This window comes from Hemibagrus wyckioides, linkage group LG24 (assembly GCF_019097595.1).
Source record: "Hemibagrus wyckioides isolate EC202008001 linkage group LG24, SWU_Hwy_1.0, whole genome shotgun sequence".
Taxonomy (NCBI): Eukaryota; Metazoa; Chordata; class Actinopteri; order Siluriformes; family Bagridae; genus Hemibagrus; species Hemibagrus wyckioides.
The window spans coordinates 16,664,845-16,682,761 of record NC_080733.1 but is presented as its reverse complement, the minus strand read 5'-3'; the positions used below and the strand labels follow the sequence as shown (position 1 = coordinate 16,682,761).

The 17,917-nt window shown below is 40.0% G+C and overlaps 1 pseudogene; it reads right to left on the bottom strand.

Annotated features, from left to right (window-relative positions):
- Window positions 1–533: 533 nt before the first annotated feature.
- Window positions 534–680, bottom strand: LOC131345536 (U1 spliceosomal RNA; annotated as a pseudogene).
- Between the last annotated feature and the right edge of the window lie 17,237 nt (window positions 681–17,917).

Genomic DNA, 17,917 nt, shown 5'->3' with positions numbered 1-17,917 from the left:
GCAGATGAAGAATTTTAACAGCGCTGTAACTCTACACTGAAATGCTAAGCTCATTAGAGAGGAACAAAAAAAGCACTCAGGAGTGAAAAGGATGAATTTGAGAGCTCATGCACGCTTTCCAAACATGAGCAGAGTGAATTTATGCGTCCAGTTCGGTGCATGAGCAGAACAAACGTGATGGGTGATGTGTGATTTTGTCTGAGAGCAACAGAAATCTGGGCAAGAATCGTGATTGTGCATTAAAGCAGGGCTTTTTTTAGGTACAGGCAGCTTAAGGAGTCACTAATAGAAGAACTGAGGGCATGAAGCCTTTATTATTGCCACACATACAGTACAGCACAGTGGAATTCTTTTCTTCACATATCTCAGCTGAGAAAGTTGGGGTCAGAGCACAGGGTATGATACAGGCCCCCCCTGGAGCAGAGAGGGTTAAGGCCCTTGCTCAACTACCCAAAAGTGGAACTTGGTGGTGCTGGGGCTTGAACCCTGATCAACAATCCAGAGCCTTAACCACTTCCCACAAAAAAATGAGAAAGGGGAGAACGTGAATGCAACCCCCCACTATCAGAAATGATGCAGTTTCATTTGGGGAAGGTCAGCACAGCCTGAGTGGAATGGCTGAGCCTCGCTTTGGGCAAACCACCTCCATGATCATGATATTGCCCCTGCCAGGTAAGCTTATAGCATCATAGGGACGCTGTAGAAATACGCAGGTCGTTTAAAACAATGCATAGATTGTCAAAAACAACAGAACAGTACCAGTGCAAATATCCCAAAAACCTGAATCAAGACTGTGGTTTTTGTTTACCATTTCATCATAATGTTTACGCTGTCCTCCGGATGATGATCCCCTCTAATGTTCCAAGAATGAGCTACAGAAGGTTATAACACTGTGATAATGTGCCATCAAGCAGTTCTGAGCGATCTCACATCCCGAGCTGTCCTGACTTTTAATAATAACTCACGCTGGGTTTCACACAGTCTAATGAAATCCTCATCCCTCCTTCCACACGCCTCTGCCACAGGCAGCCCGGGCGTCAGATATCATACACTCAAATATTGATGTAGGCATCGCAGGAATTTCATTATCAGCTGTAGGATGAAACATTTCCTCCAGGAAGTCAAGCAAACTCCACAATATTTGTGGAGAAGAGTGAGATTTTTCAAAATGGCCCTCTTTAGGTGACACATGAGTGGAGCTCTCATAGGACGTCTCTTTAGATGTGTCTTCAGTGGAAGAAGAATCCTGTGCTTATTATTTCAATGATTATTTTGTCGTTTTCCGTTAAAACAAGCACAAAATCAAGCTGAAACATCATTGAAAAATAACCGTGGAGGGACTGAATATCAAACAAATGTAAGCATTGTGCATGGCTGACCAGGATCATGAACATTTTAAACATCAACTCTCCTTCCCAAAGGCTAAAAAACAGAATTTTCTCCTGTTTTATCATGTCCATGTTCAGCACTGAGAGTCTTGGTCATGTCTCACTCCACAGTGGTGGTTAATACGAAGCTCATATGACAGTAGGGGCTCAGGATTGTAAGCATTTGTAGTGTTTTATAGCCTACTAGGGAAATATTTCTATATTCAAAGACAATTGGTTTGTTTTTTTCCACACAATTGTTTGTATCTTCAGAGTAAATGTTGAGATCAAACCCATTTCTTCTCTCTGAGATGTTCTCCGAGTGTTTGTTCATCTGAAAAGCAGCTCAGATTTCATCTTCAACCAGGAAAATTCTGTATAAGGTTCTCCAACAGAGGGAAAAACACACGTCTAGAACACACTGAAAGCTAAACAGACTCGTTTTAGATCAGACTGGTGTCATTTATTATACTGTATATATTAAAAAGATGTTCCATAAGTCTATTTCCATTTCCCTGAAAAGCCTCTGAATGTTCTAGCTCTGTATGCAGTTTATTTTCAACCTTTCATAAACGGTCAGTAATTTATAGTATTGAATATGCGCCATGTTGTATCTCGGACTGTGCCGCAGTTGTATCACGGACTGTGTACACACTGTTTTCAGCTTTCTGATCAGTTCTCATGGTGTGTCTGTGAGAAATGTACAACTGTAGCACAAGACATTGTAAAGAAAACTGGTTTTCTTTACAATGTTTCATGTTTATTGCCCTGACACTATAAACTGGAAACTTATGTCTGTTAGTTGAATTTGTCTGTTCAAGTTATTTTAACTTGATAAAGTTATCCATTTTTTTTTATTGTGATAATGGATAAAAAGTATAGCCCTTTGGTCAACAGACATAAAATAAATAAATAAATAAATATATATATAAATAAATAAATAAATAAATAAATAAACAACTAACTAACTAACTAACTAATTTACTTACTAAATAAACAACAAAATAAATAAATAAATAAACAAACAAACAACTAACTAACTAAATGAATAAACAACTAAATAAACAAATAAACAACTAACTAATTAACTAACTAACTAAATAAACAACAAAATAAATAAATAAATATATAAGTAAATAAACAACTAACAAACTAACAAATAACTAAATAAATAAACAACAAAATACATAAATAAAGATAAACAAACAAACAAATAAATAAATAGACATCTTTTGAACTGATAACATTTTTTTTTTAAGTTTTGAGTGTAACTTTATCCCAGTCAAGGTAATATTTGTAAAATGTGCATTCTTCTTGCTTCATAATAAATAAATAAATAAATAAATAAATAAATAAACAACACAAATTAGCTCTTTTATGAATCCCAAATCCTTTCAATTTTATTTTAGTTTTTTAATTAAAGACGTCATTTAAGTTACATTAAACAGGATGCACCAAACGAGCTCTGTGCTGGATTTCTATGAATGTAATTAAACAGATGTGTTAATCTTCTCCGAGCATTAGCGATGTTCGTGTTAATGGGTTTATTTTGTTGTATTTTATTTATTTTTTAACGCAGATTATAAATTGAATCTGACTACAACGGAAAAGCGAGTCATTACCTGGTTAAGGTTCTGTTTAGAGCACACTAACTAAAACACACTAAAACAAACTAAAGAACTATGATAAATAAAATAAAAATATAATAAAATCCACATGAGATACAGGAAAAATTGCATCAGGAACGCACACAGATCGTGGTCCTGGGTCAGTTTTCAGGTAAATATGATGTTTAAGTGTGTATTAACTGACCTATTGTACTCCTAGAGATTGATCTGTTTTGTATGAATTATGAAGAGACACGTTTAGTAAAAGACAGAGATGGAGTCATGGAGCGTGAGCATCATCATTTTCCGCCTCAGGCTTGAGCGCTCTGCTCGTGATTCATTATTCTTCTATCGAAGCAGAGTCATTACACTGTGAATTCACTTCTGCCACATGATAAGGACAAACACAGAACTCCATCTTCACGCTAAAAAGATCGAGGCCTGAAGGAATAAAACGCTCAGCGTCGTGTCGTCATAATAGAAAATAATCAACGGCGTGATGGTGATACGATGAAGCAATGAGAGACGTTTTCAGTAACAGCCTGTTATTACAGCTCCTTGTACATCACGGCAATTTGCTAATGATCACAATTCTCACACTATATATTAAACAATGGCGCATGCATTTTATCCATTTATTGTTACTTTTAATATTGTGGAACGTCCATGAAACAAATTCCAGCTCTCTCTTATTGAAGGCAAATATTTAATATTTGGTCTTAAATCTAGTCACATTTATCTGCTATTTCTTTGTAGATATTGAATATTTCATTTATTTTTCATTTACATTTTTGAAAACAATTTGTACTTTTGAATACATTTGTATACACTGATCAGGCATAACATTATGACCAGTGAGAGGTGACGTGAATAAGACTGATGACCTCCTCATCATGGCACCTGTTAGTGGGCGGGATATATTAGGCAGCAAGTCAACATTTTGTCGTCAAAGTTGATGTGTTAGAAGCAGGAAAAATGGACAAGGATTTGAATAAGTTTGATGAAGGACCAAATTGTGATGGCGGATAGATGACAGGATCAGAGCATCTCCAAAACTGCAGCTCTTGTGTGGTGTTCCCGGTCTGCAGTGGTCAGTATCTATCAAAAGGATCAAAAGTTTGTGAGGTGTGACCCTTGGAGGATCTGCTGCTAACATCTTGGTGCCAGATACCACAACACACCTTCAGGGATCTAGTGGAGTCCACGCCATGACGGGTCAGGGGCTGTTTTGGCAGCAAAAGGAGGGGGATCAACACAATATTAGGCAGGTGGTCATAATGTTATGCCTGTTTGGTGTATATATATATATATATATGGTAGATAATGGCTGACATGAGGGTATGTGTAAGTGTTTCAGAAGTATCTGTTATCTACCCTACTAAAGGCAATATATTCATAGAAAAGTTTAAAAAATCCCTAACCCAAAACAGTTTTCCTCACAAATCTTTAAAATAAATGATATCAAAACCATTTCTGCTCTCTGAGATGCCCCAAGTGCTTGTTTATAAGCAGCTAACATTTATCTTCTCTAGTAAAATTCTGTGTAAGGTTTTCCAACTGAGGGAAAAACACACTGAAAGCCAACAGACTCGTTTTATATCAGCCTGAACATCATTCATTTCTTTATACTGATTAAAAATGTCCCATAAGTCCATTAACAAAAATTTGCAAAATAATCTAACCTTAAAGCTTTAGTCAAATATGTCTTGTTTAATAATCTTAGACTTGTCTCATTGTAGCAGCTATAACAGTCTCTCTATTTTCTCTATCTTGAAGTTAATAAATCAATGACCGTTCAGTTTGAAGGGATCTGCGGTCATGCCATCAACCTGCGGTCATTCCTCTCTCTGAATGCAGCGTGGTGCTGACAGCCGAACAGCTCGCGTGTCTTCACATCCTGATAACAGTCTCTGTGTTGATTTTCCTCTTTACAGCCCGTGTCAAAGGTTGATTCAAGCTGAAAGCTGTAAAGAGCATGCTATTAATCTCTCCGAGGTTAGAGTGCTGTGAAATTTCAGAAAGAGTTTGACACACTGTCACCCTTTTATTTGACACTGGCTCATTTAGCCCAGGTCTCTGTGGGTCAGTGAGCATTTTTGAAGACACTGTAGTCTCCCAGTTTAATAATCAGGAGCAGTGACCGGCTTTTAATGCTTCAGCGCTGGAGTGACTCCTTATATTTACATTCACATTTCTGGCATCTCTTTTGTTTTGTACAACTGAGCAAATGAGGGTTAGGGTAGCTTGGTGGACCTGGGATTTGAACTGATGACCTTCTGATCAGTAGTTTTAACCACTAAGCTACCACATCCCCAAGAAATCTACACGCCTGGCATTGGGCAGACATTCTTATCCAGAGCAGCTTAAAATTTACCTCATTTTTTATGAGGTTAAGAGCCTTGGTCAAGGGCCCAGCAGTGGCAGATTGGTGGACCTGGGACTCACAACCTTCCAATCCAGCACCACTAGGCTACCACGTTCCTACCAATGTTACCACGTTCCTACCAATGTTACCACATTCCTACCAATGTTACCACATTCCTACTCCTTTATAGCATGAACCTCTAATGGCTACTGTACCGTATGATTAGGGATTTATTGTATGAATTAAGATAAAGTCCACTGACTCTTGTATGTGAATCTTTTCCTCGCGTTCTAGCGTTATATCCTGGAACTGAAATGGACTTAATTGCAATTATCCATCATGAATATCCACAAAATATCCCGTAACACTGAATTGAGAAAAAAAAGAGCCTCCTCGTGGTCCAGCGGCATGGTCTCAGTGCTCTTATTGCCATGGCCTGGGTTCGATTCGCAGGCAGGGAGCAACCCCACCCACTGAAGGGTTAACTCTCAGTGCTGGTCCCAAGCCCAGATAAAATGGGATGGTTGCGTCAGTAAGGGCACCCGGTGTAAAAACCTGTGGCAGATCGAAACATGTGGACCAAATGATCCACTGTGGCGACCCCGAACTGGGAGCAGCCGCAAAAACATCAACAACAACTGAATTGAGAGAAAAGTGTCTCTGGTGGTCCAGCAGCAGGGTCCCAGCCTGGATAAAAATGTGAGGGTTACATCAGGAAGGCAATACGGCATAATCCCTGTGCCAAATCAAAATATGTGGATCTGCTATGGCGACTCTGAACAGGTAGCAGCTAAAAACCAACAACATATTAATTGAGAGAACAATATATTAGGAAAAAAATAATTAATTAGTTCTCATGCATTAAATAAGGAACTGTAAGGAACATGGCTCAGAAGAGTGATTCGGATCCATATGCAGAATATTTATTATAAAAAATATCCACAGTCTCTAATCTACAGTGAATAAACACCAGAGATCATCAATATTTCCAGAACAGAGAAACAGTAACCAGCTAAACATACGATCCACACAGATCCAAAACCAGCTTTCATGATAATCAATATGAGCCTCCAGAGTATGTATGAGAGCGCCCTCTGGTGATGTGGCATCTAACTGTCCTGAGTGGGTGTCACAGTCACATACACAGAGATCAGTATAAAGGCACATGTTCCAGTATGGTACCAGAGTTTGTTTGAGAACTTCCCAAGAATCCCAAACTTCTAACATCAATAAGAGTGACAATAAATTCATTCATTATTTAAAAAATAAAAAGAATTTGGCACAAGTCAGAGAAGCAGAAGCTACCACAGGACCCAGAGTAATAGTCTCCATGATGTCACCACCACCATGCTTCACTCTGGGGAGTTTCAAGGTGATGAGCAGATTTCGGTTTTGGACCAAAAGTTAGATTTTGGTCTCAGGACAGACTCCAAATCGGATATCATGTGGTTTTCCACAATAAAAGCTATAAAATATAGTCAGAGAATTAACCAAGAATGACACGATTAACTCTGAAGAAGCTATTATGCACAAAGCTCTATGTTTGGCAGAAACCCAACACTTCTGCAAGACACTGCATCATCTCAACAACTGGTTATTAGTGTACTGAAACTAAGCAGGAAAAATTGCTCATTCTTCACCTTCAAATGGATGCATTTATTACGCCTCGGCTGCTGTGAGTTACACTGAAGTCACAGGTTTGGCAGTGATTACTGGTGCAATGTAATCCCTTATAATCAAGACGGATTGAATGAATTAACTCAGACTGTCTTGACTCTTTCTCTTAGTTTAGTATCTTGCAAAGAAACCTTTTTTCACTAACAATATTATTAATGCAGCTAATTGATATAAAGCCTCACCGAACTCTGCTCTTAATCTTAATCCCAGAAACCAACAGGAAACCTCTTGGCTTTTTTATTGAAATAAAAGTTTGTGTTAAATAAAAGCTCCAGTTTTACTTGTGGGGAAAAGACTAATGTCCTCAAAGAAAGTATTTTTGTGGACGTTTGTTTCCCAGCAAGATATAAGAACACACACACACACACACATAAAATGTCTGGTGAATATATCACTAATCAGATACTAATTGGCATCCAGTCCTTAATCAAAGCAACCTCTAATTGACCCTAGGACGAGATCACTGGCAGACTGATTGTGTGTGTGTGTGTGTGTGTGAATGACATCAGATCATCACAATGATTCTGTGCTATACTTATGTTCCACGCGTGAGTGCTTTGGCAGACCCCGCATTGTGATGATGGGTCTTAGTCCAAATCTGTGGCCATTTTGAAAAATCGCAAGCTCCTGTGAAGTTCTGTTGATTTTGTGTTGTCTTCTGCAATTGCAAAATCCTGGAGGAACTGCTACCATCCGTCCAATACAATTTCATGATAAAGTTAAGGAGAAGTAACAGAGTACACGTACAGTAGCTGCTGCGGCTAACAGCAATGAAGGATGTCTAATCACAAAATCCAGTCACATCTGAGACAAATACCAGACAATTTGTCTTAGCTGTCCATTTGTGATTGAAACGCTTCAGATGGATCTTCACACCAGGCCTGGACACTGCCTCAGAGAGATGTTTCTACCTTGAAAATGTTTGATTTAAGGCATAGTGCAGTACTGTTTTTAGTTTAGCTTTCAGCAAGTTCAAGGAAAAGCTTCACTCCCAATGCTGTGTATCACGCCACTCCTTCAAAATCTTTCTGATATGAAGACACAGTGAATATATTCAGGTAGGTTCTGAGTTTAATGAAGAATTTATGTTTTCTCCTACACTAAGGAATATTTTTGTGTAAATATGTCAATATATATAACTTTCTAACTAAAAGGTACGCACTTGAGACGCAGTGGTAGCTCAAGTGGTTAAGGCTCTGGGTTGTTGATTAGAAGATTGGGGTTCAAGCCCCAGCACCACCAAGCTGCCCCCCCCCAACCCACCCTTCTCCAGGGGTGCTGTATCATGGCTGACCCTGTGCTCTGACCCCAATCCCCAAGGGTGGGATATGCGAAGATGGAATTTCACTGTGCTGTAATGTATATGGGTCAAATAAAGACAACTTTAAGTTACAAAAGTTATGGTATCACCACATGCACAGGGAGTGATACCATTTGTTACTAAATTTCTGAAAGCACATTAGAGCATATAATCAAATACAAATACATTTTTTGGATTAAACGGATATAGAGACAAATACAGAGACAATTTTTGGCTTAGTCCAAAGGAACTCTTAATGCTTCAGCATGCCAAGACATTTTGGACATTTTCATGCTCCCAACTTTGTGGGAACTTGTCTGGGGATGACCCAAAACTTTTGGCAATGTAGCGTTTATTAAAATATGTATTGTTAATATACTGTGTTGTCTTTGTCTTATGGAACAGTAATGATATCTGTATCAGATCTTGGTCCAGATGTCCAGTCAGAGCAAGGCTGACTTTTATCTGTGAGCTTCTTCCTTTGGATATCCATTAATTCGTTCCTCAAGTATTTTGATTAGGATGGTGGTGGATCTGGAGTCTATCACAAGGACACAAGATGTGAGGTGGGGATACACTTGGGACACCGTTTCATCTCAGTGCACCATGAACACACGAATACACACCTAAGGACAATTTAGAGTCACTACTGACACACACGGAGAGCATGGTAAACTCCACACACAAAGTAACCTGAGCTGACCAGGGTCATCTGGAAACTGTGCTGCTCGGATCTCAGTAATTTGCAATGATTCAATTGTGACAGATTGTTGACGATGCCCTGGGGCGACCTCGAACAGGAAGCAGCCAAAAGAACAACAACAACAACAACAAATTGTGACAGACAGTTGGCCAATTCTGATGGTCACCTCTTTCAAAAAAAATCCTTATTAGCCAAACGTAGCCAAAGCTTGTACTGTTGAGCTCTTCCAGATGCATTTCGGAATGCACTTTGGCTAGACAACAGAAACTTTTCCGAATGAAACATGGTTTTAAGCAAGCAGCATAAAGATCGAAAGATAAGGAATGCGCTATGTCATGTCCTCTGAAGTGCATTCCATCCTGACTCTGCTTTTTCCACCTTGTTTAGAGCTGACCACATGGCTGCTGTTCAACAGGCCGCTGACAGGAAGAGCACTCGTGAACTCTGACTTCGGTTTGGCCGAATCGTTCGTCTCTTCTGTCCCAGCCCACCCAGCGCGCTGCTCTTTCTCTGGAACCCTGGTGACTCTCCCAGCTGCTGTGTGTAACTTCACAGCCAAATGCGTTCACCCACCCAACGCCGCGGATAACGAGGTTAGTCTGTTTGACAAACACATTCATTCAAGCTTCATTTAGCCTCGGGCCTACTCTATTTCACTAGACATCCTGGAAAAAAAAATGGTAAAGTCGTTCATTAAGATGGCGTATTTGTACACCTCGGCCAGAGAATTGGACAAACAGTTATTTGTGGAGGCTGAAAATATCTTTCTAAGAAGTGTCTATCCACGTCATTGATGGGTTTGAGTGGTGTTGGGTGAATACGCAGAAGCGTCACGTTTTAGCTTAACAAAGTGAGAGCTGACCTGCACAGAAAAGGACACAGGGTTCAGAAAAAGCTGAATAAGGATAATGGTATAACACAATGTTGTTATCTGTCTCTATCTGTTTATTAGGGAAGAGTTTACTTATTTTTATTTATTTAAAATTTTGCTTATGTTTATTTATTTATTTTAATTTTACTTATTTTTTATTTATTTATTTATTTAAAAATTTCTTATTTTTTATTTTTAAATATTATTTTAAGATATAAGTTTACTTTTTTTTGTTTTGTTATTTATTTATTTGTTTTTTAAACAGGGTTGGGGGGGGGTTAGCAAGATCCATAAAGACATGGATGAGTGAGTTTGGTGCGGAGGAACTTGACTGGCCTCAACCCCATAGAACACCTTTGGGATGAATTAGAGTGGAGACTGTGAGCCAGACCTTCTCGTCCAACATCAGTGCCTGACCTCACAAATGCACTTCTAGAGGAACGGTCAAAAATTCCCATAAACACACTCCTAAACCTTGTGGAAAGCCTTCCCAGAAGAGTTGAAGCTGATATACCTGCAACGGGCGGGACAACTCCATATTACATAAAGGCAGACGTCCCAAAACTTTTGGCAGTGTAGTGTGACGAGTGCTCCAAATCGTATGAACTGTAATGAAACACATTGCGCCTCCTAATTCATATCTGTATTTCTGTCTGTTCAGAAAACGTTCCAAGTAACATATTTGTATTTGATTACACCCCATGACAGATCAAGCAGAACACTTTCACCTTTTGTGCTTTTGTGTTTTAATCAGCCTGATGTATGGCCCCTCTTAATCATATATGCAAATTCCTCTGAGATGTGTAATTAGACCTTATTTTAGAAACACATTAAAATGCTGTTTATCACTCCCTAACTGCCGTTTTTTTCCCAGCACTTCAAAACTCAAGTCTGAATAACGACATGAATAGCGTAATTAGAGTCAGATGGGAGCTGTACACACATAATGCTTTTATAATGCCATTCGATTTGAAAGACTTTTAATTTTTCCACTCTGTCTTTCAATAGTTCAGTTCATGATGTTCTGTTAATAACATGGGAAATAGCCTCAATACCTGGAGCTGTCAATACTCTCAATAGTTCTGTCCATTTCCTCTTTATCTTCTTTGATTCACTTCTCAAGAGCTGAAGTCTATTGTTCGGTTTGTGGAAATCTATGTGTCACTATTCATTATCAGACAAGTCTTGTATGGAGAAGAGGCAGCAGGAGTCAGAGTTCAGGTACCACTCCTGTACCTACAATTATTTTTCTACCCAATGTTGAAGTCTTTTACGCAATTAACACTCAGCTTAATCAGAAGCAGTGAGAGAGGTTCGAACAAGAGCAACTTCACCTAAAACAATCGTTATCTCTTTATAAACTGATGCAGCATCAATGATCTACTCCATTGTAATAATCTGTAATGTCAAGTGAGAACTAACGATAAAGAGGATGCAAGTGAATGAGGTTCGGAATGGCCGTTTTAAGCAGTTCACACCCAGAAAAATGAAATTAGGCAGACTGAGAGAGGGAGTGTGTGTGTGTGAGATGAAGAGATGATCAGATGAATGGACAGCACTTTTGGTTTGCTGAAGGAACTTCCTCCAGCACACACACTCATCCCACTCCTGCTCCAGTGTCCTGTTGCAGCAACTGTGTGGCGTTTACGCTTTTTGCATAAGACAAAGAAGATTTTTAACAGTTTTTTTTTAATTGTTGTTTTTTTGTGAGTTTTATGTAGTTTATGATTTATGTATATGTGATACGGATTTTATATATTATCATTTTATATATAATAATAAGACAATATATTGATTAGATTGTACATTTAAAAGTTTCTCCTCTGAGCAGGGAGTGTGTTGGTGATCTCCTCTGAGCAGGGAGTGTGTTGGTGATCTCCTCTGAGCAGGGAGTGTGTTGGTGATCTCCTCTGAGCAGGGAGTGTGTTGGTGATCTCCTCTGAGCAGGGAGTGTGTTGTTGGTGATCTCCTCTGAGCAGGGAGTGTGTTGTTGGTGATCTCCTCTGAGCAGGGAGTGTGTTGTTGGTGATCTCCTCTGAGCAGGGAGTGTGGTGTTGGTGATCTCCTCTGAGCAGGGAGTGTGGTGTTGGTGATCTCCTCTGAGCAGGGAGTGTGTTGGTGATCTCCTCTGAGCAGGGAGTGTGTTGGTGATCTCCTCTGAGCAGGGAGTGTGTTGTTGGTGATTTCCTCTGAGCAGGGAGTGTGTTGTTGGTGATCTCCTCTGAGCAGGGAGTGTGGTGTTGGTGATCTCCTCTGAGCAGAGAGTGTGTTGGTGATCTCCTCTGAGCAGGGAGTGTGTTGGTGATCTCCTCTGAGCAGGGAGTGTGTTGGTGATCTCCTCTGAGCAGGGAGTGTGGTGTTGGTGATCTCTGAGCAGGGAGTGTGTTGGTGATCTCCTCTGAGCAGGGAGTGTGTTGGTGATCTCCTCTGAGCAGGGAGTGTGTTGTTGGTGATCTCCTCTGAGCAGGGAGTGTGTTGGTGATCTCCTCTGAGCAGGGAGTGTGTTGGTGATCTCCTCTGAGCAGGGAGTGTGTTGGTGATCTCCTCTGAGCAGGGAGTGTGTTGTTGGTGATCTCCTCTGAGCAGGGAGTGTGTTGGTGATCTCCTCTGAGCAGGGAGTGTGTTGGTGATCTCCTCTGAGCAGGGAGTGTGTTGGTGATCTCCTCTGAGCAGGGAGTGTGTTGGTGATCTCCTCTGAGCAGGGAGTGTGTTGGTGATCTCCTCTGAGCAGGGAGTGTGTTGGTGATACCCTGTTTTGATGTAGAAATTTATCTTTAAAGTGAATGTGCACTCTCAAAAGGAAGAAGTATGCCTTCTGGGAACGGATGATAAGACTTTAAGACACAAGAGAAACGGAAACGAATCTACACATGAAAACGCATGGCCCTTGTTGCCATGGTAACTGAGCCAGAAACTGGATAAAAACTTTTTTACATTGTGCAATTTTAAGAGATTGCTAGCTAGGAAGATGCGAGGATGAATGTGAAGTCTCATTCGCAGCATGAGTCTGATTTGCAGTTTGTGTTGAAGGAGTAAAGAACTCAAACTCCAGACCCTTACAACACATTTACACTGAAGAATTCTTCCAATTTTGAGAATCCAATAGAGCTGTGATATATATAACAACAAAAAAAAAGAATTATTTTTTTCCCTTTATATTTTGGAATGGGAAAATTTCCACCATCAGCCCTGTTAATGAATTCCTGTGAGGTAGCTATAAGCTAAGATAATGAATCGCTATCGGTTAATCATAATCATGCTAAGCTGCAGAGGCCAAACCAGGTTCCAGTAGAGTCAGAGCACTACACGGCAAAGTCTCTGCCTGCTGTAAAACACCTGCTTCATCTCACACACGACTTGATAATTATCTGATGAGTGTAAACAGGCTTGTTGGAGCCAAAGCGGTAAGCTGTGCAGCACTTGCAGGAATGCAGGCTGACAGATGTGCTGTACACTTTGTATATAACAGAGCTTCTGTGGTGAAACTGACATCTGTGTCTGTAGGTCTGCTTCTCTCTCTATTACTGTACACTCATTTACTGTAAATACCATAAAAAGACATTGCCTAGGAGTCAGTATCTGCTGTTTCTTATCAACAAAGGGTTAATGATTTGACCCTTATTATATTCCCATTCCCATGCATATTTAGCATTTTACAGTAATGGATACTCGAACACACATGTAAGGGTCTTTCCCCCAAATTGTCTAGAATGTCTTAATATGCTTAAGATTTCCTTTTCCTGGAGCTAAGAAACCCAAACCTGTTCTAGCATGACAGAGTTTACCATGCTTGGTGTGGAAGATCTCATGTGCAATCCTGAGGTCCTGAGAACCCCACAGCCAGATTGCAAGATCTGTTAGATGAAAATGAGAACCAACTCCATATTAATGACCATAGTGTATGGTTATGTCTTTAATCAGCATGACAGACATTAATAATCCAACAATAAAGATGAGGGAGAAGAGCATTGCTTTAGGACATAGTTGTCAACCTCAAAATCTGAGGCCATATTAGCATTTTTGAAGGGCAGTAATATAAAGTCATTAGTTTTCAAACATAACTTGTCTATTGATTAACACAAGAACTCACTGATGCACTAACAGTGAATTTCACACATTGTTTTTTGCATATATTGTTAAGACACAAGGGTCAGACCACAGGGTCAGCCATAATACAACACCCCTGATCCTTGCTCAAAGGCTCAACAATGGCAGCTTGGTAGTGCTGAAGCTCGAAACTTACCTGTTTTCAATATCAAAAGAGTGTCAGCCCTGTAAGATCTGAGCTCATGCAGGCCTCGAGCTTTAGATTTGTACTCCATGGCCCAACACTGGCTCTCTGTCCATGGAACATGATCTGTTTAATGTGGGGTTCCTCTGGGTTCCTCACGTCTCCCAGAAACTTGCAGGTGAGTATGTTGGCTGGTGTGAATGAGAATCTGAATGTGTGTGCATGGTGCCTTGAGATTGACACCAGGGTATTTTCCCAATCTCACACCCATCGTTCTCAAGACAGAATCCGCCACGACCCCAACCAGCAGTTACTGAAGATGAATGAGTGAGTGACATTAGAGTATAGATACCAAATTCCTTCACAAAGCTTTTCCTCTATTTTAGACATTCTGGAAACACAGGCTCAGAATGAGCATCTTCACTTACTAATAAATGAACTAGGTCACCTGACCTCTTGCTTCATTTATTTTGACTGGAGGCCCACTGGATTAAGTGTGAGGTAAAGGGAATAATTCATGTCAGCTATCTCTTTGTCACCCTCTGAGTAACGCATTGAACAGAGACAGTTTCTACCACTTAGCCTAATTTATTGGCTTTTATTCTTAGTAATAATCCACACTAGCATAGAATCAGTCTGGCGTAATGATGAAGAGACTCAATAGGACAATCATAACACAATAAAAGGAAGAGCCTGAGTCACTGAACATAAGCCCGGTGCATGTAAAGCCACTCAGTCATATCGCATCAAGAACAAATCCATTAAGGCTTAATGGGATCTGTTAAAAAACCTGCACGGAAGCAATAGAGCAATTATTCGAAATATTTAGGCCAGTATCGGACCTAAAATTGCCTCCTGACGTCACCGTCATTATGTGATTTTGAATCCATTAAGTCTAGACGTCACTGAGTTAGAGGGAAAAAAAAGTGGTGGGGAAATGGCCACCATTTTGTTATCGTTTGTGCTAACCGTCAGGTCTTATTAAAGTAGAACGAGTCAAATAGATGTAATGTAAAAGTGCATGTCATCTCCTAGTTGTATATAATGGAGATTCATTTGAACAAAACACTTTATATTAAATCCATCTTTATCCCACTGTAATAATGACATTAACCTGTACTTGATTACACTGGACGACACATTATCTGGACATGATGAGGAAAATAAGCATCACAAAATTGCCCACACTTTACCTCATACCAGGGATGTCTGAACAATGTTAAGGAGCAGGTAGAGCTCAGGTTGCTCACTCTGAAAGTAAAAGAAGGGATCAGATGATATAGATATGGAAAACTCTGTTAACACTGTTCTCTTACAGCTTTTGTCAACACCTGGGTGTTCTTGTGGTCATTTTTGCTCTTTGTGAAAAAGGTTTGCCCTTCATGCACTCCTGATGCAAGCCGGTCACTTGCTGTGTGGAGTTTATATCATATTAATATGGTTAGAAAGCATCCACACCACACTGATGATAGCAGACTAATAGGTTTCTAATATAAGATTGTAATATTGTGTATGCTTCACAATGTGCAATTAAACGCTCAGAGGAAAGCCCAAGCTACCCTCTCCTGCTTCAGTCTGCTTACAGAGGTCCATGTTTGGTTAGTGTCACTCTGATTGACAGGGGAGAGAGATGAATGACATCACTCACACCTAGATAGCATGTCCAGTTTGACTCTTTCGGCACCCAGTCACAGACAGCTGTGGCATTGTGGGCTTGTGATTTCTATCCTAATGGGGGTGGAAATGGATGTTTGTCAATGCCTCTGTCAAATTCTTGTCAATGCTATCTCTAGAAATGAAATTGTCATTGTGACCAGCAGATGAACTAATTCGATTTTGAAATCGAATCAGGCTCAAGGTCAGATCCGATATCTGAACCATATTTTAATAGGTTTGTTCCTGTTTGTCAGACAGAGATGTTACTCATTCATGCTCAGGAACTCAAGGCCAATGTTTCGGCTGTCTTCTTCTGTCTTTTTCCAACAAGTCAGCGTCCGACTCGTGTTCATTGAAACAAAGAAGTCAGAACCTGTTCTAATATGATGATGCCCCTGTGCACAAAACAAGCTCCATGAAGTCATGGTGTGTCCTGCACTCGAGTGTCCATCCCACTGAACACCTTTGCGATGAACTGGACCTGGATGACTGACCTGATAAACAGCTATTCCTAGGGGAATTAGTGAACCTTGGGCACACAGGATCCTGTCATTGGTTGATCAGTTATTCTTATTTAGACCACCTTTGATCGGTAATGCACTCTGCATAACCCTTTGACTAAACACCCAAGTGTTTTAGATGTTTGAGATGCTCTGACCCAGTCATTCAGCCAGCTCAATTTGGCTCTTGCCAAAGTTGTTCAGATTCTTACGCTGAACCTGCCTGTACTGGTAGGTTTAATGAATTCCCCAGAGGGAAGTTGAGTAGCTAAATCTGTCGCCTGTCTCTGGCCAACTGTCTGTTATGAAAGAGATGATTCACCCTCATCTTATTCTTTTTATAGAGCCAGTGCTTAGAAACGGGTGACATCTATGCCCATTTAATTAAATTCTATTCTCAAGAGCAAAATAAAACCAATTGTAATATTTGTTCAGTGTTTATACTGTAAAATGTCTATTCAGAGTAGGAGAGAAATGATGCCTATTGCTGTATGAGAATCCAAGATAAATGTACCTCTGAATACCTTTGCTATTGAAACATTCCCAGTCATTAGATGCCTCTGTCTGTACTTGATACCTGTAGCCATTTCCATTTAGATACCACATACTTTCATTATTTTAGTGTTGTTTTGAACAACCAGCTATCAGTTTCTGCTAGCGAATTGCTAACCTGTCATGTACATCAAGAAGATTCAAGTGTTTATTCAGTGGCTGGCCCTTTATAAATTAGCGATGTTGTTCCTGACAAGTCTTCCCATTCATGCCATCAGATCCCTGTACCTGATCCCGAATACAGCTAGACACGTTACTCACGTCATTGATGCCTTTTACTCCCATGGTAGATGACAAATTAAAGAAATTGCAGCATACCGTGTCTCAGTAACTGTAAGTTCTGGCCACCTCAAGCCTCTAAAAGTCTCTGGAACTGTACTGAAGGGACTGACACAGTTCTTCCAAAAGATTTTCCCACAGTAAGTGTTTTGATGATTGCACTGAAGAAATCTCCTAAATCTGCAAAATCCATCCATCCATTGTCTATGCCCACTTTATTCCTAATTAGGGTCACGGGGATCTGCTGGAGCCTATCCCAGCACACATTAGGCGAAAGGCAGGGGTACCAAAATCCTTTATAGGCATTTATTTGCTTTGAGATCTACTGAGTGTGAGGGTCATAGCATACGATTCACATCATTTTAAATCATTAAACTATTCATTTCATGCATTTTTTATACATTGATTTCTTTTTCATTCATTTTGACCTAGCATTCTATATAAACCAAAACCTAACACCAGAGACTTTATCATCTACAGCATTTGTGTCTGCTTTTATTCCTCCCCTCATTGGTACAGTGGTGGCTCAAGTGGTTAAGGCTCTAGGTTGTTGATTGGAGGATTGGGGTTCAAGCTCCACTGTAGGGCAATTGAGCAAGGATGTTGTATCATAGCTGCCCCTGTGCTCTGACCCCAGCTGGGATATGTGAAGAAAAGAATTCTGCTGTAATGTATCTGTGGGAATAATAAAGGCTTCATGCCCTCAATTCTTGTTCATTTGACTAGTTGGTCCACAGTGAGGTAGGATTGAATCAACATGTGATATTTTATGTTTTTATTAAGATCTGCAGATTGCATTCAATCAGAAG